Here is a 25097-nt window from a genome sequence, read left to right on the forward strand (position 1 = left end):
GTGTTAATTAATGACTTTCTTATCATTATCATTCCTATGACTGGTCTCGTTACAAGTAGAAACAACTTCACTGCAAACTAATCTTTTCATAATATTAAAATCAGTTCACGTCTTAACTTTTCATTTCTTTCAACAAAGGAACACTACCCTGTTCAGTCCTTCCTGAGAAGGATCACCTCTTAGTCTTCGATCATTCTAAGTTGGCGTTAATTCACTGCCTCTGCATTCTTATTGTAGCATCGTTCTAAACTATACAGTAGGAGTGCATGTTGCTTTAGTTCTATTATGTCATTCCCTCCATTAACTACAACAAGTGGGAATGTTCATAGAACATAGGACATTACAGTGCAGTACAGGCCCTTTGGCCCTTGATGTTGCGCCGACCTGTGAAACCAATCTGAATCCCATCTGACCTACACTATTCCATTATCATCCATATGCTTATCCAACGACTATTTAAATTCCCTTAAAGTTGGCGAGTCTACTACTGTTGCAGGCATGGCATTCCACACCCTTAGTACTCTCTGAGTAAAGAACCTACCTCTGACATCTGTCCTATATCTATCACCCCTCAATTTAAAGCTATGTCCCCTCGTGCTAGCCATCTCCATCCGAGGAAAAAGGCTCTCTCTGTCCACCTTATATCTAATCCTCTGATCATCTTGTAATTATTGATCATCATTGATCGTTGCACAACATTCAACACTATTTGTGATTCTTCATATACTGAAACAGTTCAAATACAGCAAGGCCTGAACATTGTCTAGTCTTGGATTGACAGGTGACAGTCTGTGACATACAAGTGCCAGGTAGTGACCATCTCCTATGAGGTAGAATCTATCCATCATAAAATGACATTCAATGGGATTACCATCACTGAATCTACCACTATCAACAACCTGGGGATTGCCATTGTCCAGAAATTGAAATCAAGTAGACATTAAATGCTGAGACTATAAGAGCAGGTCAGAGGTCAGGAATCTTGTGGCAAGTAATTATTTTCCCGGCACCCCAAAGCCTGTCCAACAACCACAAGGCAGAAATCATAAGCACAATTACATACTTATCACTTATCTGGATGTGCACATCTCCAACAACACTCAAGAAGCTTGTCACCATCCAGGACAAAACAACCAGCTTGTTTGGTACCATATCCACTCCCTCCAACAGCAGCAGTGTGTACCATCCATAAGATACACTGCAGAAATTGGCCAAGGCTGTTGAGGTAGCACTTTCCAAACCATTTCTTTATTGTACTATCCGCAAGATCCCCTCCAAGCCACACACCATACTGACTTGGAAATAGATCACTGTTCCTTCACTGTCACTGGTCAAATTCCCAGAATTCCCTTCCAAATGGCATTGTGGGTCTACCTATAGCACACGGACTGCAGTGGTTCATGCAGGCAGCTCATCACCACCTTCTCGAGGACAGCTCGGAGCAGGCAATAAATATTGGCCCAGCCAATGATGCCCAAGTCCCTTGAATGAATTTTTTTTAAAAAAACAACTACTCCAAGGGGTGTAAAATAAAATTGCTTTTTCCAGTTACCATAATGACCAATTAAATACCTTATCAATATCAAATTTTAAACAACCAAGTTTCCTGATAAATAGTGTTATTGGTTAATTCTCAAAACAAAATGTATTCCATAAAGCTACAATTTTTTTTAACAAATACTATGTGTCACTAGGGGAGATGATCGTCTATCAATACTATCACTGGACTAATAATCCAAAGACCCCAGTAATATTCTGAGGACCCAGGCTTGAATCCTACAGTGAAAGATAGTGGAATTTGAATTCAATAAAAATTTGGAATTAAAAGTCCCAGATAATCATTGGAAACCCCTTCTTGTTTGATGAATGCGTGTTACTTGGTCTGGCCAAGACCTTGCCCCACAGAACTATAAGTGGGATTCTCTCATGCTGTTCCTTCTCCCATTTTCTGCAGAGTCTTTCTAACTCTTTGAAAATGCAGGACTTATTTTCAAGACAGTGGTCATTTTCCCAACAAATTGTACAAGATCAGGTTTATGCATAATAACGTTCATCTGCCAATTATACAGCCATATCCTATTTTTGGTAACTTCCTGTATTTTGTCACAGTTGCCCCCTGTTTTAATTTTATCCTCATTTTGGTGTTATTGGCAAATTTAGAAATTGTGTTTCTGATTCCCTAGTCTGAAGCATTTATGACAATGGTGAACATTTCACACACATTCATGTCTACATTTAACAAACCTACAGGTCCCTCCAAAGGCTACCTTACCCTGTCCCAAAGTGCACGTTACCTCATTCAGACAATGCTCCTAGGATCTGTACATATGCATGCCCCATTACTCCAATAGGGTATACTGACTTCTTTAATTAACTCTGGCAATGTTAGACATTCCATTGAAAGTCCAAACGTGTAATTTCCATTCAAAGACAGCATGCCAAGTTTGGACAACTCACTAGCAGAAGCTGAATCTGATCAAAGGCAGTTACATGGGAACATGTGCTGTTGGTTTCATGAACCACAGATGGCAAAACTGGTGGGTACTGGATCTGGGGATGAGGAATCAGAAATTTGGCCCCATTTAGGGTGCACCGGAAACCTTCTCTATTTTTATGAAAATTTGTGTTTAGAAGTTTTCTGATCACATTTTACAGGCTCACTTACATATTGTCATTGCCTTTATTGACCTCCTTATTTTTGATTTGAACAGTGTGTACATTATTTACAATCTACCATTGTTTGCAATTAACTTTATTGTTACTCCCTAATGTATTATGTATCCTTGATTTATTTCTCAGGTTCACTGTTCAGATCATCGTTTGAACACCCAAGCAGTAAAACTATACGTGCATGCGGCTTTGTTAGTATTAGAGGAGTGAAACATCATTCTGCAACAGTTGGCTGTTACTTTTAATGCTTTGTCTGCATTTTACTTTTACAAGAACCGCATGTGGTTTATTTGTGTTTAGAAACAGGTGCCAGTTCTGTGGTGCTTTTTGTGAATTCTCTCCCATTAAAAGGGGTGTTTTGTAACACAAGAATGAAGGGCGACGTTCAGAAGAAAGGATTTCACATTGACAATAATTAGAAATGGACTTGAATGGTGGGTTATTGGAATAGCTTGTGTGTGAAAGAATGAAAAACAGACAATGGCTTAAGGGTAACCATTTTTAAAAAAAGAGTGAAGTCCTTTTTGTGCTAAGGCAAATGTAATGTAATGCCTTCCTCAAGTGACAGGCCTCAGTCAAATCGAAATGTCTTTGATATATCAGGGATGTTGGTGCTGATTATGTTGGAGTCATTTTTTTCACACAAGCTCGGGCCACAATCCTAACTTAATTTTAGACAACAATTTTAATGTAATCTGTATGAAATGGTAAGGCTACAGAGCAGAGTGCTCAGAACTGTACAGGTTTGAGTCTTTGAGCAGTGGACTATCTCATGATTATGGAGTCTACAGTTGTATCATGGCTTACCTCAGAGTCTGACCCTACATACAAACAAACACTCATTCAGCCCTAATTACTGTTCTGCTTTTCAGCAAGATCATGGCTTGTCCGATTGTAACCTCAAACACCACATTCCCAACTATTCCTGATGAACTTTCACTGTCTTACTTTATAAGAGACTATCTACCTCTGACTTAAAAATATTCAAGAGGACTGATTTCACCACCATTTCAGGAAAAGCGTTCCAGAAACTCTTGACATTCTGAGAGAAAGTTTTTACATGATCTTTTTTTCAAATTGATAACTCCTGATTTTTAAACAGTGACCGCTGGTTCTAGGTAGTCCCAGAAGAGGAAGAAACCTCCCCAGGTCCACACTATCAAGGCTCCTCAAGGATCTTATATGTTTCAAACAATTTGCCACTTACTTTTCTAATCTCCAAAAGCTACAAGCCTGGCCTGTCCAAACTTTCCATTGAAGACAATCCATTCATTCCAGGTATTAGTTTGGTAAAACTTCGCTAAACCGATTCCAATGCTTTGACATCCTTCCTGAAATAACTTAATTAAACCCCTACGGAACCTGGAGCTTACAGCACTGACAATATGAGAGAAGCTCTCAGTCACATGGAAGTCTATGTGTGTAATGTAATGACCTCTGCATCCCTTGGCAATGGGTTTCAAGATGGGGATCATGTAATCAGCTGTGTGGATGTGAAGTGTGATCTCTTACAACCTTTATCTGATTAAATTTGGTTCTGAAGGTACATGGGCAGCCTTTCTTCTTGAGTATTTCTTGTCTCTTTACATCCAGAAAGTGCTTGTACACACAAAATAATTTTAGTTTTGCTCTGTAATCTCTTGTTTTGTTAGCTAACATGGCGGTCAGTCACGAAAACATTTTAGCATAAGTCAGCAGACTTTTTTTTCAGCAGCAAAAGAGAAGTTTATTGCACAAAAGAAGAAACAAAAAGAAAATAAGGCAAATTATCTAAGTAGTGAAGATGGTTGTAAGATCTAAACCATGCAACAATGTTTCAACCTGCTTCCTGAAACTATCCATTACAGAGGCTCAAGTCCAGAGAAATTATGTCTCATCTCAAATCTTTGGTGTCGTACTCAAGTGACTCCTGAAAGGTTTTTTTTTCTTGTAGATTGATTTGATGAATCCTTTCCCCTTCTGCCAGCATGAAGTTCTTCACAAATCTGAGTATCTAATCTCGCTCAGATCCAACAATCTTTGCATTTCTCAATCTACTCACTTCTAACCAAGCTTTCCTGTTTGAAGAGTTTCATGAACTGAACTGTTCCTCGGAGGTAACACGGTATGAAGCTGGATGAACGCAGCAGGTCAAGGAGCATCAGAGGAGCAGGAAAATTTGACATTTCGGGTTGAGACCCTTCTTCAGTGTGTTTCTCAAGAAGGGTCTCGACCTGAAACGTCAAACTTTCCTGCTTCTCTGATGCTCCTTGACCTGCTGCGTTCATCCAGCTTCTCACCATGTTATCAGATTCTCCAGCATCAGCAGCTCCTACTATCGCTGTTCTACTGAGGTAACCGATTCCTGAATTGCCCTGAAATCTTTCTATGAGAGATATTAAACGTGCTTCTCTTGCTTCTAAGCTCAACCTTAGTGTCTTCTGAATGAAATTTAAATAAAAATTACACATATTAGATTCTTCTGAACTAAAAGACAAAGCTAATGGCCTTACCCCTCATTTATTAACAGCACAGAGATCTGCAGTCACCCGCTTTCTGACAAAATTTTGAGCATACTCACTATTTCAGAAGAACTCTCTGACCTTGTTTTTCTTTAAAGAAAGCTTTTCACAGAGCTAATCAACACATATCTGCCTCCATTTATAAATTCAAATCCCAAAAATGATAATTATGCTAATAAATTGGACACTTTCATTTTCTATTGTAGCCTATCTTAAAAGGCTATCATTTAAAGAAAATCTACATTGATCCATTGCTGTCATAGCTTTAGAAGCTTGTAAAGCATTTACAGTGAATGATGTGCTTTTGGTATTAGATTAGATTACCTACAGTGTGGAAACAGGCCCTTGAAGCATCCCACCCAGACCCATCCCCATCCCCCTGTAACCCACACATCCCTGAACACTATGGGCAATTTAGCATGGCCAATCCACCTAACCTGCACATCTTTGGACTGTGGGAGGAAACTGGAGCACCTGGAAGAAACCCATGCAGACTCGGGGAGAATGTGCAAACTCCACACAGACAGTTGCCCGAGGCTGGAATCGAACCCAGGTCCCTGGTGCTGTGAGGCTGCAGTGCTAACCACCGAGCCACCATGTCACTCTATCACTGTTGCAATGTAAAGAAATGTGGCAGTCAGTTTGCATAAGGTAAACTCCCGCAAACAACAAAGTGATAATGGTTAAGTAATTAATTTTTTTGCAAGCGTTGGGCGTTAGATAAATCTTGGACAGCATGCCCCTGGACCAGGCCAGCTTCTGATCTTCCAAATAAAGCAATGAGATCTTTTATTTCCACCAGAGAATGTTCAAAGAGCCTCAGTTTAACACTTCAGCTGATAAATGGTACTCCTGACAGTACAGCAGTCTGACAAAACTGAATTTGTGCTCCACTTTCTGGAATGGGGCTCAAATCCACAATTTTTTGATCAAGGAGGCTGTAACTGTACGTTGGCTGCAACAATGAGCAGAAGCTTTGCTGATTTGCTCCCTGTGTGTATGCATGTGATAAAACCCATTGAGACAGCCCGTGAGGAAATGAGGTGGTTTGGGCAGGGGCTGAAGTTATTTTCATCTAGAGGCGAGATGATTACGCAGAATTTTGCCACTGACTTAGTAAACTAGAGACCCAAACTGATGTTCTGGAGACCTGCATGCAAATCCTCCTGTGGCAAATAGAGAAATTCAAATCCAATACCAATTGGAATAAAAGTGCACGTAATGATGATCAGTAACCACTGTTGTAAATGTTCATCTGGTTGGCTTATGCCCTTTGTGAAAGGAAATCTGCTATATTTTTAACAGTTCTGGCCAATTTACGAATAGGAATTGGGGAGTGGTAGTGGGTGGGTGTTGTTCAGCTAGTAGGGGATGGAGTGTTCCGTCCAGGAGCAAACGGGATTGTGGAGTCTGTGGGGACAGGGATGGATGGGGTTACCTTCTCCAACGAGGTATCAGGACAAGCTGGGGTGGGGGTGAGATATCTCAGCTGGTGGGGGGAATGGTCTGTCACTTCCAGTGGGGGAGAGGCACAACATAGAAATTAGGAGCAGGGGTAGGCCATTCTGCCCTTCAATAAGATCATGTTGATGCTCCACATCAATGTATATTCCTGATTTTTTTCCCCTTGATGCCTTTAAAGTTGGAAAACATATCTATCTCAGTGACTGGGTCTCCGCAGCCTTCTGTGGTGGAGAATTCCACAGATTCACTCGCCTGTGAGTGAAGAAAATTTTTCTCATCTCCGGCCCATATCCTGAAACTCTGTCCCTTGGTTCTCGGCTCCCCATTCTCCCTACATCTGGTCTGTACAGCCCTGTTAAAATTTTATATGTTTCAATCAGATCCCATCTCATCCTTCTAAACTGCAGTGAATACAGACCCAGTGGAACCAATATCTCCCCATTATGCAGTCCTGCTATCACTGATATCAGCCTAGTAAACCCCCTCTATGGTCAATATATCCTTTCTTAGGTAAGGAAAACAAAACTGAATTTCTAAAGAACCGATCTCTGAAGAAGGGTCTAGGCCTGAAACGTCAGCTTTCCTGCTCCTCTGATGCTGTTTGGCCTACTGTGTTCATCCAGCTCCACACTTTGTTACTTGCAATACTCCAGCTGCAGTCTTAACAAAGCCCAATACAACTTAAGTAAGATATCTCTACGTCTGAGCCCAAACCCTCTGCAATGAAGAACAATACATCATTTGTCTTCCTAATTGCTTGCTGCGCCTACCTGTCTACATTCATTGTAGGATACATTGATACATTGATGAAGGGTCTAGGCCCGAAACGTCACCTTTTGTGCTCCTGCTGTGTTCATCCAGCCTCACATTTTATTATCTTGTCTACATTCATTGACTGGTTACAACAGCACCCGGATTTCTTTGTACATCTACACTTCCCAGCATATCACCATTTCAATTATATTCTGCCTTCCTGATTTTCACAGCAAAGTAAATAACTGCACATTAAGTCGCATTGTATTGCATCTGCCACATGTTTGCTCACTCACTCAGCTAATCTAAATCATTTTGAAGCCTCCTTGCATTGTCCTCAGACCTCATAATCGCCCAGGTTTTGAGTCAGCAGCAAACTTGGTTTCCTCAGCCAGGTCATTTCATAGAATCCCTACAGTGTGGAAGCAAGTCATTTGGCCCATTGAGTCCACACCAATCATCTGGAGAACATCTCGCTCCCATCCTAACCCTGCATTTCCCACCCTAAACCCTACAGGCAATTCAGCATGGCCAGTCCACCTAACCTGCGCATCTCTGGGCGGTGAGAGGAAACTGGAGCGCCCGAAGGAAACCCACACAGACACAGGGAGAACGTGCAAACAATGCACAGACAGTCACTCAAGGGTGGAATCAAACTCAGGTCCCTGGCTCTGTGAGGCAGCAGTGCTAACCACTGAGCCACTGTGCTGCCCTCAAGCCATTGTGGCTTGCTCCCACTCTCTGTCCCCTGGCTGTCAACCAATTCTGTTGTCAGGCCTGATGTGGAGAAGTATGTTGGAATCATATTGTGTTAGTGAGCTCTGATAGAGATGTGGGTGCTAGGGTGCTAGGGTGTTGATGGGTTTGGGAGAAGTGTAGTTGTGGAGAGTGGAAGGAATAGAGGAGTGAGTCAGGGAGTTTTCTGTTTAATGGTTAATCGGGATTTAGTCTTTTAATTGTCTAGCTTTTCCTGGATAACTGTTAGCTTAACTGATGCAGAACCTTATGATCTCTCTGACTTTAATGGATTCTTTCAGATGGTGCGAGATGTAGGAGAATTGTCCGCAGAATCTTCAAATTCCCAGGAAATTCCATCACAGTCTCTTTCCACATGGCCCTGATGTGCATCCACAGTCTGGCCATTGAATATGCTGATATATGTGGCTTGGAGGATAATTTCTGTTGGAATCTTCAATACCATGATGTCCACACTCAGTTTAAAACTTCGCAAGGAAGAATTCAGTTTTGACACAAAACCCTTCTACACAATATTGGTTATACAATCTTAAAATTGATTAAAAAAAAGACATTCTATCCCTGACCTCACCCACCCTTCTACACAATATTGGTTATACAATCTTAAAATTGATTTAAAAAAAAGACATTCTATCCCTGACCTCACCTGGCAATCTGTGTATCTTTGAAGTCCGCTAGAAATAGCAGATAGGGCTTTGGTTTCAATGTGTCATCTAAGAGTCAGCATCTTTGACAGTGTCAGCAAATACTGCTGCATTGCCATTTGGGATTTTGTTCTCAAATTAATGGCATGTAGTTTGTCCCAACAAACTTTGGCTTCAAGGTTCTATACTGAAGGGTGCACAGCCAGATTCAATGCATTTTGTATTAAAGAGGAATTGTACACTTTCACCAACGTGGTCAGATTCAAGTGTCAGTCAAACTCTTCACAAAACCAAATGGACCACATCCTCCAGAGAGCCAAAAGATTGGAGAAAGAGATACAACAGAGCAGTCAAAACCAGGCAATGACTTTTTTTTTGAAAATTAATGATATATGTTCCTGAGCAATTTCCCCTCAAGTTAAATTTCATGCAAAAAATAGATATGGGACTAATGCAACTTTAAGTACAGGATAGAAACCTATTATCATTTAGGCTAATTGCAAAACGTTTTAAATTAGCGATAACTCTTTTCTTCAGAGACGGAAATGGAGGTCTGTGACTGACATTGTGAAATTAAAGCTCCAGACATGAAACAAATAGAGAGGTAAAATTATTAACAGAGGGCAGACAGATTTTCATTAAGAAGAAATAGGGTGTGCATTTATCTGTGCCAAGCTTCTCTTGGACAGTGTTCTGTAAAATCAGCAAAGGAGATCCGGAAAGTTCTGCTGCCACCTACTGGGTCCATGTAGATTTCAAATTTTTTTTCATCTCCGGCACATTTTCCCCCAAATCCTGTCAAACTTCAAATTTTCTGCCTCTCAGTGTGTACGAGGAGGAATGAAACAGAGAGAAAATGGTGTGCATTGACTAGGAATTCCAGAAGGCTAGTTTAATGCTGTGGGGCACAAAGGTTCTGTTAGAAAATACAACATGGAACATAGAACATTGCAGCGCAGTACAGGCCCTTCGGCCTTCGATGTTGTGTTGATCTGTGCAACCAATCTGAAGCCCATCTAACCTACACTGTTCCATTATCATCCATATGTTTATCCAATGACCATTTAAATGCCCTTAAACTTGGTGAGTCTACTACTGTTGCAGGCAGGACTTTCCACGCCCTTACTACTCTCTGAGTAAAGAACCTACCTCTGACATCTGTCCTATATCTATCACCCCTCAACTTAAAGCTGTGTCCCCTCGTGCTAGCCATCTCCATTTGAGGAAAAAGGCTCTCACTGTCCACCCTATCTAATCCTGAAATTATCTTGTATGTTTCTATTAAGCCACCTCTTAACCTTCTTCTCTCTAACAAAAATAGCCTCAAACCCCTCAGCCTTTGCTCAGAAGACCTTCCCCCCATACCAGGCAACATCCCAGTAAATCTCCTCTGCACTCTTTCCAATGCTTCCACATCTTTCCTATAATGCTGTGGCCCCTCGTGCTAGCCATCTCCATCCAAGGAAAAGCTCTCACTGTCCACCCTATCTAATCCTCTGACCATCTACTATGTCTCTATTACGCCACCTCTTAACCTTCTTCTCTCTAACGTAAACGGCGTCAAGTCCCTCAGCCTTTCCTCATAAGACCTTTCCTCCATGCTAGGCAACATTCTGGTAAAATCTCACCCTGACAGCTCGTAGAATTTATATTCAATTAAAATCTGTATAATACTCTAATCTCAGTCATAGTGACCACAAAATTGATTGTTGTAAAAACCAATCTGGTTCGCTAATAAAGGGAGGGTAACCATTATCCCAGACTATGATGTGGCTGCTCTCTCTCATTACAGGGAGTTGGGCCGTGATGGTTTAACCAGGAGATCACACTTCAGAGTGAGGAGATTGAGAAGGAGACTCATTCGAGGTAACCTTGGCCGGTGTGAGGATTGAACCCACACTGTTGGTATCATGCTGCATTGCAAAAGGAAACCTCCTGTCCTTACCTAGCCTGGCCTATATGTGGCAATTAACTGCTCTCTCAAATGGCCAGGCAGGCCACTCAGCTCAAGGGCAATTAGGCATGGAGAGCACCTGCGATGCCTATACGCCATGAAAGCACAGAGGAGAGAAAGAACAGAAACAGTGGCATTGGCAGGAGAGAGCGACACTTAGAGTGGTAAAAAGTTTATGTGAGATATAACCACCAGGGGTGTGTGTGTGTGTGTGTGTGTGTGTGTGTGTGTGTGTGTGTGTGTGTGTGTGTGTGTGTGTGTGTGTGTATGAGGGAGAGAGAGAACATGTAAGGGAGAGAGAGTGTGTATATGTTCGTGTTTATGCATGTGGGTGTGAGGGAGAGAGGGAGAGAGTGTGTGCGTGTGTGTGTGTGTGTGTGTGTGTGTATTTATGTGTACACGTGTGCATGGTCTCACCAATATACCATGCCTCAGGGCATCCTTGACTGCAGCTTGTGAGATAGACAACATTGGCCGAGTCACACGAGTATATGCTGTGTATGTGCTGGGTGGTGTTCCCACGTGTGATGGTCGTGTCCATGTCGATGATCTGACACATCTTGCAGAGGTTACCATGACGGGGTTGTATTGTGTTATCGTCAAAGTTGTCCTGAAGGCTGGGTAGTTTGCTGCGAACACTGGTCTGTTTAAGATTTGGCGGTTCTTTGAAGTAATGAAGTGGGGAAGATCTTGGCAAAGTGCTCATTGTCATCGATAAAGTGCTGAAGGCTGTGAAGAACATGGCATAGTTTCTACACTCCTGGGAAGTACTGGATGAAGAGGGGCCCCCCATCGGTAGTATCCCTTGTCTGTCTTCTGAGGACACCATTATGGTTTTAAAAATGGTAATCAATTAACACCTTCTAACTGATTAAATATTTAACAGTATCTCGGGTTTGTTTAAAACATCCTCATCAGTTGTGTGATCCTTTGATTTTTTACTTATTAATTATATGTCTGATGCCAACTCTCTCACTAACACCAGAAGAAGGAGCAAAGATCCAAAAGATTGTGTTTTCAAATAACAAAGTGTGGAGCTGGATGAACACAACAGGCCAAGCGGCATCTTAGGAGCACAAAAGCTGACGTTTTGGGCGTAGACCTTTCATCAGAAAAGGGGGATGGGGAGAGGGCTCTGAAATAAACAGGGAGAGAGGGGGAGGCGGGCCGAAGATGGATAGAGGAGAAGATAGGTGGAGAGGAGGGTATAGGTTGGGAGGTGGGGAGGGTATAGGAGAGCTTCAAATAAACCTGTTTGACTGTAGCCTGGTGTTATGTGATTTCTGACCTTGTCCAACACTGGCACCTCCACATCATAAGAAATGGGAACAGTAGGCCATTCAGCCCCTCAAACCTGCTGTAGTACATTGGAACTGGCACTCGATGAATTTATCATCATATCCTGTTCCTAGAGGGTGTCCATCAACACCTTCAGGTTTCCATTGCAATCACCCACAATGCTATACAACCCTGTGCAACATTGCCCATCTCACACGTTGAAGGTAAGGATGCCCCGAGGCATGGTATATTGGTGAAACCATGGAGACACTACGACAACGGATGAATGGACACCACGCAACAATCGCCAGGCAGGAATGTTCCCTCCCGGGGCAAATCAGTTCAGTACTCAAGGATATTCAGACTTGGATCTTCAGGTAAATGCCTTCCTAGGCAGACTTTGGAATATGTAACAATGCAGAGTCACCAAGCAGAGGCTGAGAGCCAGGTTCGATACACATGAGGACGGCCTGAACCAGGATCTTGGATTCATGTCGCACACTACAGGTGATGCCACCACACTAAATACTCTTTCTCACATACACACATACACACAGACAAACACACACTCTCTCCCTTACGTATACTTTCTTGCTCTCACATATACACACACACAGTCTCTCTCTCTCTACCCCATACGCACACACTCTCTCTCTCTCTTTCTCATACACACACACACAACACACACACACACACACACACACACACACGTATCTATGGGGTGAATTTGTATTTGCAGATACATTCTATTTTGTTCAAAATGTGCGCAATTTTTAGACAGTCAGTCAATGTGGTGTTTTATAAATTCCTACTTTCAAAATAAAACCAATCTGACTCTTAACTGACACACAGATTCTAAAAGAAGGCTTACACCTATCATGCGTTGTTTGACCGAAAATGTTACCCCTTCTTTACACCGATTAAAACTTTAGTTTTCTCAGGACTGTGACTTGAAAGAAATTCAGAGATTTACATGTACATATTAATCAATTAACACCTTCTAACTGATTAAATATTTAACAGTATCTCAGGTTTGTTTAATACATCCTCATCAGTTGTGAGATCCTTTGATTTTTTACTTATTAGTTATATGTCTGATGCCAACTCTCTCACTAACACCAGAAGAAGGAGCGAAGATCCGAAAGATTGTGTTCAAATAAACCTGTTTGACTGTAGCCTGGTGTTGTGTGATTTCTGACCTTGTCCGCCCCAGTCCAACACCGGCACCTCCACATCATAAGAAATAGGAACAGTAGGCCATTCAGCCCCTCAAATCTGTTCAGCCATTCAACAGGATCACATTCACTCTCTTGTGTCTTCCCCATAACAGTTGATTCTATCTCAGCCATAAATATGCACGAGGACTCTGCCCCCAACAGCTGTCAAGACGTTCCAAGGGTTCACAATAATTTGAGAGAAGAAATGTCTCCTCGTCTCAGTCTTAAATTGGCATCCCCTAATTCTGAGATTCTGCCCTCTTTCCTAAACTCTCCCATGTGGGGAAGCTTGCATTTGCACTGTCAAGCCCTTAAGAGTCCTCTCATTCTGCTATAGATTTCATACCGTTTCTTAGCTGCTGTCTAGGTCACTGGAATGGAGTTATCTGCCCGAGTAAGTTTCACAACCCATCAGATGTACATTGATAGTATCAGAGATAATGGGAACTGCAGATGCTGGAGATTCCAAGATAATAAAATGTGAGGCTGGATGAACACAGCAGGCCAAGCAGCATCTCAGGAGCACAAAAGCTGACGTTTCGGGCCTGGACCCTTCTTCAGAGAGGGGGATGGGGGGAGGGAACTGGAATAAATAGGGAGAGAGGGGGAGGCGGACCGAAGATGGAGATTACAAGAGAGTTGCAATGGGAGAGAGATTCCCTGAGGTTGGTCCGGAGGGAGGAGGGTAACTTCTTCAGGTTAGGCATCCCTGGAAGAGGCTTCGCAGTGAGGTTAAAATAGTATCAGAGATAATGGGAACTGCAGATGCTGGAGATTCCAAGATAATAAAATGTGAGGCTGGATGAACACAGCAGGCCAAGCAGCATCTCAGGAGCACAAAAGCTGACGTTTCGGGCCTGGACCCTTCTTCAGAGAGGGGGATGGGGGGAGGGAACTGGAATAAATAGGGAGAGAGGGGGAGGCGGACCGAAGATGGAGATTACAAGAGAGTTGCAATGGGAGAGAGATTCCCTGAGGTTGGTCCCTCCCTCCGGACCAACCTCAGGGAATCTCTCTCCCATTGCAACTCTCTTGTAATCTCCATCTTCGGTCCGCCTCCCCCTCTCTCCCTATTTATTCCAGTTCCCTCCCCCCATCCCCCTCTCTGAAGAAGGGTCCAGGCCCGAAACGTCAGCTTTTGTGCTCCTGAGATGCTGCTTGGCCTGCTGTGTTCATCCAGCCTCACATTTTATTATCTAAGATGTACATTGAGGTGGCTTTCATCTCTGAAGGGATTAGGGAATGTCAGATATTGAGTGGATTCCAAGCCTCATTCACAACACACCAGGCAATTGTCATCTTCAACAGAGAGAGACTGAACATCTCCCCATGATATTCAATGGCATTACCATTACACTACAACTGATCATAAACTGCATGGCACTAGCCACTGTGACTGCAAGAGCAGGTTAGATGCTGAGAATTCTGGGTGCCAAACTCTTGACTCCTTTAAAGGCTGCCACCATCAACAAAACACAAGTCAGTGGCCCGATGGAATATTCCGCTTCTTTGGATGAAGCTAGTGCTAACAATGCTCAAGATCATTTAGCACAAAGTATCCAGCACCGTTTACACCAGCTTAAGCACTCCCTCCCTGCATTATTGATGCACTTATGGCAGCAGTGTGTGTAATGTGTACAAGATGCACTGCCAGCAATTTCCCAAAGTGCCTTTGACAACACCATCTAGACCCACAAGAGGATTGGATGCATGGGGCGCTTCACCAACTGCAAGTTCCTTTCAAAGTTACGCACCACTCTGACTCTGAACTATATCACCTGTCATGCCTTGCTGTTGGGTTAAATTCCTGGAGCTCCCTTTTTCACAGGCCTGTGAGCTTACCTACATCCCAAGGATTGCAGCAAGTCAGGAAGACAGCACATGCAAATACAATTAGGGACGTTCGATGAACTCTTGCCTTGCCGGTGACACACTCATTCCATGAATGAGTAAAACAAAATGTAGAATCTGCCACATTGCAGCAGCTCTTCAGGTATTTGTCCAGAACTTTTCTGCCCTTTCTCAGAGATAAATCACCTGTATGTCTAATAAAAGAGTCATGTGTAAATTGTCACTTTCAATCAGTACTCGGTTATCACCAACTGTGATTATAGCTTAGTGATGTCTGAATTCAGGGTTGATAGAGATTGCAAGAGTGTTGGCTTTCAGCAAGCAGATATGTACAGGACAAAAACAGAAATTGCTGGAAAAGCTCAGCAGGTCTGGCAGGATCTGTGGAGAGAAATTAGACTTAATGTTTTGGATCGAGCAACCCTTCCTCAGAGCATATATACATGAAAGACTTTACATGAGCTTTATAGATAGAACAATGTCCCAGTGATTCTGGCAGCCATGTGATCTTATATCATTTGTATAGGCTATCTTCATTTACATATTAACATCAATTCTTTACATGACACGTGCAGGGAGCAGAGTCCTTGCAAAGACTTTGCTGTCCTTGTGTTTATGCTACAACATGAACCACGGCTTCCCAGCAATTTCAGTTTTTGTTTCTGATTTTCAGCACCTGCCGTTCCTTGTTTTACAGCCAGATCTGCCAAGTTTCTCCAGCATTCTCTGCATTTGTTTCATCTTTCCCGCTCCTGCAGTAATTTGCTTTCATTCAGATGCCATAGTATGACTCGAATTCAAAGTACTAACACAGCCCTCCACACTGTTGCTGTGGTGACGTTGTTACTATAGCACTTCCTTTGGCTGGAACTGCTGATGTTGAAGGCTGCAGAATGCCCCAGCGCCTCTGTAGTGAGGTAACCTCGCACACATCTCCACACTGCAGTCATCATATGAAGTGTATATCTTATAGTGGGGACAGGGAATGTGTCAAGGCATGTCTTGCACCTCTGCTTCATCCTGCTTCCATGATAACAGAAAAATGGAGGCACATGTGGACAGGGTGATGAAGAAGACATTTGGTATGTTTGCCTTTATTGGTCAGTGTGTTGAGGTGTAGGAGTCGGGGGTGGGGGGGGGGGGGTTCATATTGTAGCCGTGCAAGGCATTCGTTAGGCCACTTTTGGAATACTGCTTGCAATTCTAGTCTCCCTCCTGTAGGAAGGGAGTTGTTAAACTTGAATGGGTTCAGAAAAGATTTACAAGGATGTTGCTGGGATTGGAGCTTTTGAGCTATAAGGGAGAGTTTGAATAGGCTGGGGCTATTTCCCCTGGAAGGTCGAAGGCTGAGGGGTGACCTTAGAGAGGGTCATAAAATCATAAGGGGCCTGGACAGGGTGAATAGCCAAGGTTTTTTTCTCAGGGTAGGGTAGTCCAAAGTTAGAGGGCATAGGCTTAAGATGAGAGGGAAAGATTTAAAAGAGACCTGAGGATTCACATTTTCATGCAGAGGGTGGTGCATGTATAGAATGAGCTACAGAGGAAGTGGTGGAGATGGGTACAATTGGAACATTTAAAGGGCATCTGGATGGGTAGAGGAATATGAAAGGTTTAGAACAATATGGGCCAAATGCTTGCAAATGGACGAGTTAAGGTCTGTTTCCTTGCTGTACAATTCTAATCCAAATGTATATTCAGGGATAATGGCTATGGCATTTCCAGAAAAATTCTCGTTGTAAATGGGGAAGGGAAAATAGATGGAAATTTCCTACTGGGCTCAAAGTGTTGTGAAGCAAGTCCTGGTGCATGTATAAACAATGCTGCAAACTGCGGCAAATTTGACAACCTCCTGCATAAAAGTGATCACTTTCACCTGTCTCAGCTGTACCTTTTAAATACTAGTCTAACTCACCCAAGATTTTTATGAAATGTAGAGGCCGCAGTCTTAGAATGGTGACAACTGTTGTTCACTTAGTAGGTGGACTACAGGAAGGACCAAGGGTGCATTATTCCTGGGTCCCAAATCAGGGTGGAAAAATCAATATTGACAACAAAAAGCAGCTAACTACTTCATTTAACACTGAAATTACCTTGAAAAGCAGTATGGTAAATTCAGACCAAAATTATCCTTGCATTGCCTATGGTAAAACCGTAACCCCTTTTCCAACACCTTACACTTTGTTTGAAAAAACACAGATAAGAAACATTCCCACTGTTTTTATAGGGTTACTAACACACTGACTAAAGAAAATATTCCTCCCAATTAACAAGTTTACTGTGCTTCCTGAGGAGTTGTATACTGCCTTATATCATATGTGCTAATCATGTATTTGAGCTTGTGTTATCTGGGGTGCAATGACAATGAACATAACTGTGTGCTACATGTTGTTGAAGTTCTGACAACTAATTGTTTTTAAACAATCAAAGGATTAGTTATTTTTGCTAAGATAAACTATTGTCCAGAATTACTTCAATACATTAGAAAAAGCCTTACTTTAATAAGTACAATAAGCTTGTTTGTCGTCACTTGTCTCCTCGAGCAAGTAAATCTCATCCCTCAGTACCCAATATCCTTTCAGTAATTTCTCAATCCATTTTTCCTCACCATAAGGTTTGTTATAATTCCTCCAATGGTTGAACGTGGATAACCCCAGAACAAAAGTTGATACAACACCATGTCCCACTCCAGTTACAGCCTAACCTCCCCTTCTTACAAGTTGCAGTGTCAATTCTATCCACAGAGCTGTTAGAGTTTTGTGCTCCTGAGATGCTGCTTGGCCTGCTGTGTTCATCCAGCCTCACATTTTTATTATCTTGGAATCTCCAGCATCTGCAGTTCCCATTATCTCAGAGTTTTGAACCTGTTGATCACTTATACCAGCTTTTTTCTCAGCTTGGGGATCTGTCCTATTGTAGCACAAGGAAGTACAATGTTCCTCACACCTTCTGCATATGTGTATGCATTCACAGTTATCCCTACTGCTCAACAGCTATACTCCCCCCAATAATTGACATGACCTCTGACCCAGTTTTCTTTCTTGTTTCCCATTACTTTCCAGCAGATGGAGCTACTGGCTCTAAGTCACTGGATTTTGATCAGATTTGTGGCCAAGCAGAAATACCCCCCCAACCTTGAAATATAAATGCTTCTGTTACACGTGCACAGCTGCTTTTGCCGATTCCACATCAAATACTCCTGTTTTGCTGCATTTGGTGTCAGAAGCTGCATTTGTGTTGCCCAAAGAGCAGATGTTAAGTGATAACGCCTCAGAAGCAGTATTGCACGAATATATTAAAATGCTTAGAAGAGGCACGATCACCAAAAGACTGATGGATGACATAATGTGTATGTTTAAAAAAGGGGGGAGCAAGCCGAAGAAACTAAAGGCAGCTCGAGAATGGGACTCTTGATCAAGGATGTAACTGAAAAAAACCCCATTCATTTCAACTATGATAAAGAACAGTTGGCACAGATTTCAATAGTAAAAGTTACCTCTGACCAAACCTCTTCAGTTGTTTGAGAATTATCAAAGAGGGCAGATGCATATAAGAGAACAGATATTAAGCAATGAACTTGTGTTGGAAATGAACTACAATATAGATTTGTGTCGGTTAACACATTTTGTAAAAACAAACCACATCCACCTTGAAACGTCATTTTCTAAATGGGGTGGAGAGACAAAGAATTCCAGAGGCAGACAATCATTAATCACTAAAACTGAGAACACACAGGACATTAGAAAGAAAGACAGAGGATTCATTTCAAGTATGATAGAATTGAAAGGCTGAGAATTTTAGAGTCATAGAGTCATACAGCACAGAAACAAACCCTTCGGTCCAACTAAACTTCGGTGATCTAATTAGACCTATTCCCATTTGCGAACATTTGATCCATATTGCTCTAAACGCTTCCTATTTATATACCCCATCCAGGTGCCTTCTGAATATTGTAATTGTACCAGCCTCCACCACTTCCTCTGGCAGCTCATTCCATACGCGCAACACCCTCTGCATAGAAAAGGTTATGTAGGTCCTTTATAAATCTTTCTTCTCTTACCTCAAATCTATGCTCCTTAATTTTTGGACTTGCCTACCCTGGAAAAAAAGACCTTGGAAATTCTCGCTGTCCAAGTCCTTCATGATTTTATAAACTTCTATGAGGTCACCCCTCAGCCTCCGATGCTCCAGGGAGAATAACACCAGCCTATTCAGCCTCTCCCTATAGCTCAAATCCTCCAGCAACATGCAACATCCTTATAAATCATTTCTGCAACCTCTCCAGTTTAATAACATCCTTCCTATAGAAAGGTGATCAGAATTGTACACTATACTCCAAAAGTGACCTCACCAATGTCCTGAGCAGCTGCAATATGACCTGCCAATTCCTATACTCAATTTTATGACCAATGAAAGCAAGCATGTCAAATGCCTTCTTCACCACCCTGCCTACTTATGACCCCACTCAAGAAACTGCACACCTGCACCCCTAGGTCGCTTTGTGGAACATGGGCATTGCTAGCTGGGCTAATATTTACTGCTCATCACTTTGTAGTCCATGATGGTTCTCATTGTTACCAATCAGTGGCAAGATTTCAGTTCCAGATTTATTAACTGAACATGAACTGCGTCAACTCCTCAAGTGGAATTTGGTCTCATGGCTTTTGGAACATTAGCCTGAGCTTCCAAATAACAATGCCAGCAAAATTACCATTACCCCAATATTTCTGCACAGCGAAGGCTATCTTGGAGCTGGCAATGAGGGAATTAACGTCAATATCGTGGGAGATGGATCTGCCACCGAGTTTATGTATACATTAGAGAGTGAATAAGCAAGAGAGAGACAGTGTCAGTTCATTTTAAAAATATATGATTAAAAGTGCTTGCTATCAGTTGCAAAAAATCAAATGGCTGATGTCAGCCTGATATATTTCTTTTTATATATGGAAGATAAGAATGGGAACGAAGCAAATGTAGCAAGAACTGAAACCAACTGGCAAAATCTTTCATCTAATCAGCTGTTACAATCAGTATTTTTTCACACTTTCCTCCAAGTCATTAATTTCCTTGTCATTTAGTGTTAGTTATGATAATATTTTTCCATTTGAGAAGTGGCCTGAGATGCTTTAAGTTGTAGAAAATCATGGAACGTAGGTACAGGCAGTCCTATGAGGATCTTCCACCATTAAATGAGATCATGACAGATCTCTATCTAACATCTACCCACCTGCTGTAGCTCCATTAGCTTTATTACAATAAACCACCATAAATCTACCAAGCTCTGTTTAAAACAAATCTTCAACAGAGACTCCTATAGTGGGTTACCTACCTCTGATCTAGGAGGCCTGGGTACACATTTGCTCTGCTCCAGATGCAAATAATAACATATCTGAGCAGCAGGTGGATTAAAATCTCAATAAAAAGCATTAACAGTTCTTTATGAGGTGATTCACATCAAACTGATATTTAGTGAAATTACCCATGAATATTCTACTTTGTATTTTAAAGTTTCCCCCATTTGTTCTGGACTTTCCCATCAGAGGAGATTTCTATCTGTTCTACCAAATCATTCAAACATGTCAAACGTGTTCATTAGACCATGCCTTAATCATCGATTCTCAAGGCAACTTCAAAGTTGCAATGGGGGAGATATCGCAAAACGCCATCAACCACACACGGGTCCAGTAATTGGGAGATGGTGGGTGGATATGGGGGTGGAGAAGAGAAATCAGGAAGATTTTGGAAGGAAATCATAAACCCCGATGGGGGAGGAAAACAAACAAAATGACTAAATAATTCAAGAGAAGCCATGAAAGTAGGTCACAGTTCCACCATTTTGACCCGAACATGTAACATGTTAAGAAAGACAATGTTCGTTCCTGCTTCATGTGATCCTTTGTCATGGTCAAGCACCAATACCCCTACTCCTATCAAACACTTGAGTTCAGCAGACTGCCTGGCATTGAAGGGCATCGTCACTGAGCTCCTATGAGCCCAATACATCCATCCAAATTCTGGGAATACAGGCTAAGGTGCAAATATCAAGAAAAACAATGGATTTTCAGTGGGCATCGAAGCAAGGGAAATAATGTTGAAGTATAGATCAACCCCATTCACATGGAACGACAGGCTCAAGAGGCTGAATGACTTTTCTTGTATTTATATTGCTGATTACCCATTTACCTGCTAGTGGGAGTCTAAAGAAACCAATTCACAATAAACATGACGTTATTGAGACTCATCTTATTAATGATGCAGACTTGAGTGCACCATTTACAACAAGGTAGATGTTCAATTTACTACGTGGTGTAAAGGTGGAATCTCAGACACACTGGCTATTATGGAAACCACCTGATTTTTCCTTCAAGGAATTAGAGAAAAAAAAACAATATTGTGAAGTTCCTAGAATGAGTCATTAATTCACAACACCAGCTCTTGCTTTATGTTTAGAACGAACCAATCAGAACTTGAGAAGTTGGTGGTGAGCTGTGATCTTGAAACACTGCTTTCCTTGGAGTGAAGGAACACCTGGGGGAAATGAGAATAGACCAGGGAATGAAAAGGAAGGGCAATAGACTAAAACAGGGATTTCCTTATTCATTCATGGGATATGGGCATTGGTTCATTCAGGGCCTACCAGATGGGATTGGTTATTATTGCCCATTCATAATTGCCCTTGATAAGGTTGTGGTGAACTTCCTTTGGGACCCCCTGCAGTCCCCTTGTGGGGATAAGGCAGGAACAGGATACTGATTGTGGATGATCAGCCATGATCATAATGAATGGTGGTGCTGGCTCGAAGGGCCGAATGGCCCACTCCAGCACCTATTGTCTATTGTCCATTTGGTGTGAGTAGATCGACAATGCTCTTAGGTGAGAGTTCCAGGATTTTGACCCAGTAAGAGTGAGGGAATGATGATATATTTCCAAATCAGGGCGGTCAGTGTTTCAGAGGTGAACTTGCAGATAGCTGTGTTCCCATGTACCTGCTGCCCTTGTTTTTATTGATGAGCGTGGTCATGTGTTTGGAAAGTGCTATCCAAGGAGCTTTTAGTGACCTTCTGCAGTGCATCTTGTAGATAGTACATACTGATGCTACTCTGCATCATTGGTGGAGGGTGTGAATGTTTGTGGATGTGGTGCCAATCCAGTAGGCTGCTTTGTCCTGGCTGGTGTTAAGCTTCATTGGAGTTGAGCTCATCCAGGTATGTGGGGTGTTTTCTATCACACTCCTGACTTCTGCCTTGTAGATGGTAGATCAACTTTGAGGAATCACAAGTCTAACCTGTTGTTATAGTCACAGTGCTCATATGGCTAGTGCAGTAAAATTCCTGTGCATCTCGAGAATGTTGATAGTGAGGAATTCAGTAATGGCATCGAGTGTCAAGAGTCAGGTTCTCCCTTGCTGGAGAGAGTCATTACCTGTCACTTGAGTGATGTGAATGCTATATGGCACTTGGTTGCTCAAGGATGGGTGTTTCCAGAACTTGCAGCATTTGAACATGACCTGTTTCAGTATCTGAGGATGCACAAATAGAGGTGAACATTTGCTGATTATTGCACAATTTTTCCATTTCAAACCTTATGATGAAGCAAATGTCATTGAAGAAGTAGCTGATGTTGGTTGGGCCTAATGTAGCATCCCGAGGAACCCATGCAGATATGCCCTGGAGCTGAAATGACTGACCTCCAACAAGTACAACCATTTTCCTTTGGGCCAGGTTTGACTCCAGTCAGCAAAGTGCATTTCGCCTGATTCCCATTGACTCCAGGTTTGGTAGTGTTCTTCAATGCCATCCTCCATCAAATACCCTTAATGTCAAGGGCTGTAACTTTCACCTCACCTCTGGAATTCAGCTCCTTTGTCCATGTTTGAACCAAGCTTGTAATGAGGTCGGGAGCTGAGTGGCCCTGGCGGAATCCAAACTGGGTGTCACGGAGCAGGTTATTGCTGAGCGGGGGTTGCTTGATAGCACTATTAATGACATGTTCCATCATTTTGCTGATGACTGAGTGTTGACCCATGGGCAAAAATTGAATGAATTGGATTTGTCCTGCTCTTGGTGCACCGAGCATAACTGGAAACCTTCCACAGTGTCAGTTAGTGTTATAGCTGAGCTCGAACAGCTTGGCTCTGGTGTTGCAAATGTTAGAGCAAGTCTTCAGTGGGTCCATCTTGTCTTGTCAGAGTCCATCGTATTTCCAGTAACCACTGTCTCCTACCACATCTTGATTTTATGTGCGGTGAATCAAATTGGCTGAAGACTGGCATTTGTGCTGCTAGGGACTATGACAGGACACGATGATGTATCATCCATTTGGAACTTCTGGCTGAAGATTATTGCAAATGCTTCAATCTTATCCCCAACAATCTTTAATCCAAGATATATTTCAAGATGGTGGTGAAATAAGACTCCTAAACTGGAGCTCATCCACTCCATTTTTCCGATCCCTTTTCTCTCTCTTTTCACAATTCTTTTCATTTTCTTTTTACCTTCCCACCCTCAGACAGTATCAGCAATATCTAGGGTGATGGGCAGCATGGGCTCTCGGCCTCAGTATGGACTTGAACTCCTGGCTTCAGCGTGAATTCAGACTCCTAGCCTTCACGTGGACCAAGACTCACAGCCTCAGTGTGTGGACTCAGGCTCCCGGCCTTAGTGTGGACCCAGACTCCTGGCATCCACATGGATCCAGACTCCCGGCCTTGGGGTGGACCCAAACTCCCATCCTCAGTGTGGGCCCAGGACTCCCAGCCTCAATGTGGGCCCAGGGCTCCCAGCCTCGGTGCGGACCCAGGCTCCCGGCTTCGGTGCGGACTCAGACTCCCAGCCTCAGTATGGACCCAGAGTCCTATCCTCAGTGTGAACCCAGGTTCCCTGCCTTGGTGTGGACTCAGACTCCCAGACTCAGTGCAGACCCAGACTCCCGGCCTCAGTGTGGACTCGATCTCCTGGCCTTGAATAGAACCTCAATGTAATCCAGATTGGAAGGACAGTTGTTCTGAACTTTTATTTCTCTATTTTTCTAGTTTATTGCCAGATATTTTATTTCTTTACTTTTCTAAATTTATTTTCCCTGCGAGTTTGTACTTAAGGGTCTCTACCTAGGTACCTTGGTAAGTAAGATTGTGCCGTAAGTGGTGACTTGTAAACTTTTCACTGATGTGAGTGCACATGACAATAAAGATAATTTTAATTCGAATTCAATCAGAAGAGCCAAGTGCATGAAATACTGGATTCCTCTGTCTGTATACAACCGACATGGATTGGATGGTCTGAATGATGTCCTTTTTTTTACTCTAAGACACTATGTTGGTTCACTGCCACAATGTACAAGCCAAATGTACACTGTCTAGACAAACATTTGTAAAATAGCTGTTTGGGCTAGGTCTCAGAGGCACTTTTAGAGCCCTATCACCATTTGGATACAATCTTTTGGAGAGGATGGGGAGAAAATATAACATATATCAGTATGCAATCTTTAAAGCTGAAGAAAAGATTGGTGAGCTCTGCAAATTACGTTGCATAACAAACCTGCGAGTGAGAGAGAAATGGAACATACTTCTCATGGAAAATTGAACTTAATCTCATGCAATCTCTAATATGCACATTACATCAATAGTAAAGTCCTGCAAAAATTCACTGATATACAATTAACAAACTCCACTGAGACTATATAAAGTAATTGACGTTTCCGCTGCTGTTAGCCTGCACTTAATATTGAGCTTGAACTTTTCCTTCCCTATAACAATAAAGCAATTATAAAAACAGCTGACCTATGCGTCGATCAAACAACACATGCCATGGCTAATCCATTAAAGATGTTTCATCTCTTACGACGTACAAAATGAAATGGTACGGTTTTAATCAGCAAGAGTTGCCATCTGTTTTGAAAAGCTAATTCACTCAGGCCAGTGAAGAACATTTTCTTTCAGGAAATGCTTACCCTCCACCTAATTTTCAAAGTGATTTTGTTAACTTTTCACCTGCTGCCTTCATGCCCTCAGCCC

The sequence above is a fragment of the Stegostoma tigrinum genome, chromosome 6, assembly GCF_030684315.1.
Source record: "Stegostoma tigrinum isolate sSteTig4 chromosome 6, sSteTig4.hap1, whole genome shotgun sequence".
In the NCBI taxonomy this organism is placed as follows: domain Eukaryota; kingdom Metazoa; phylum Chordata; class Chondrichthyes; order Orectolobiformes; family Stegostomatidae; genus Stegostoma; species Stegostoma tigrinum.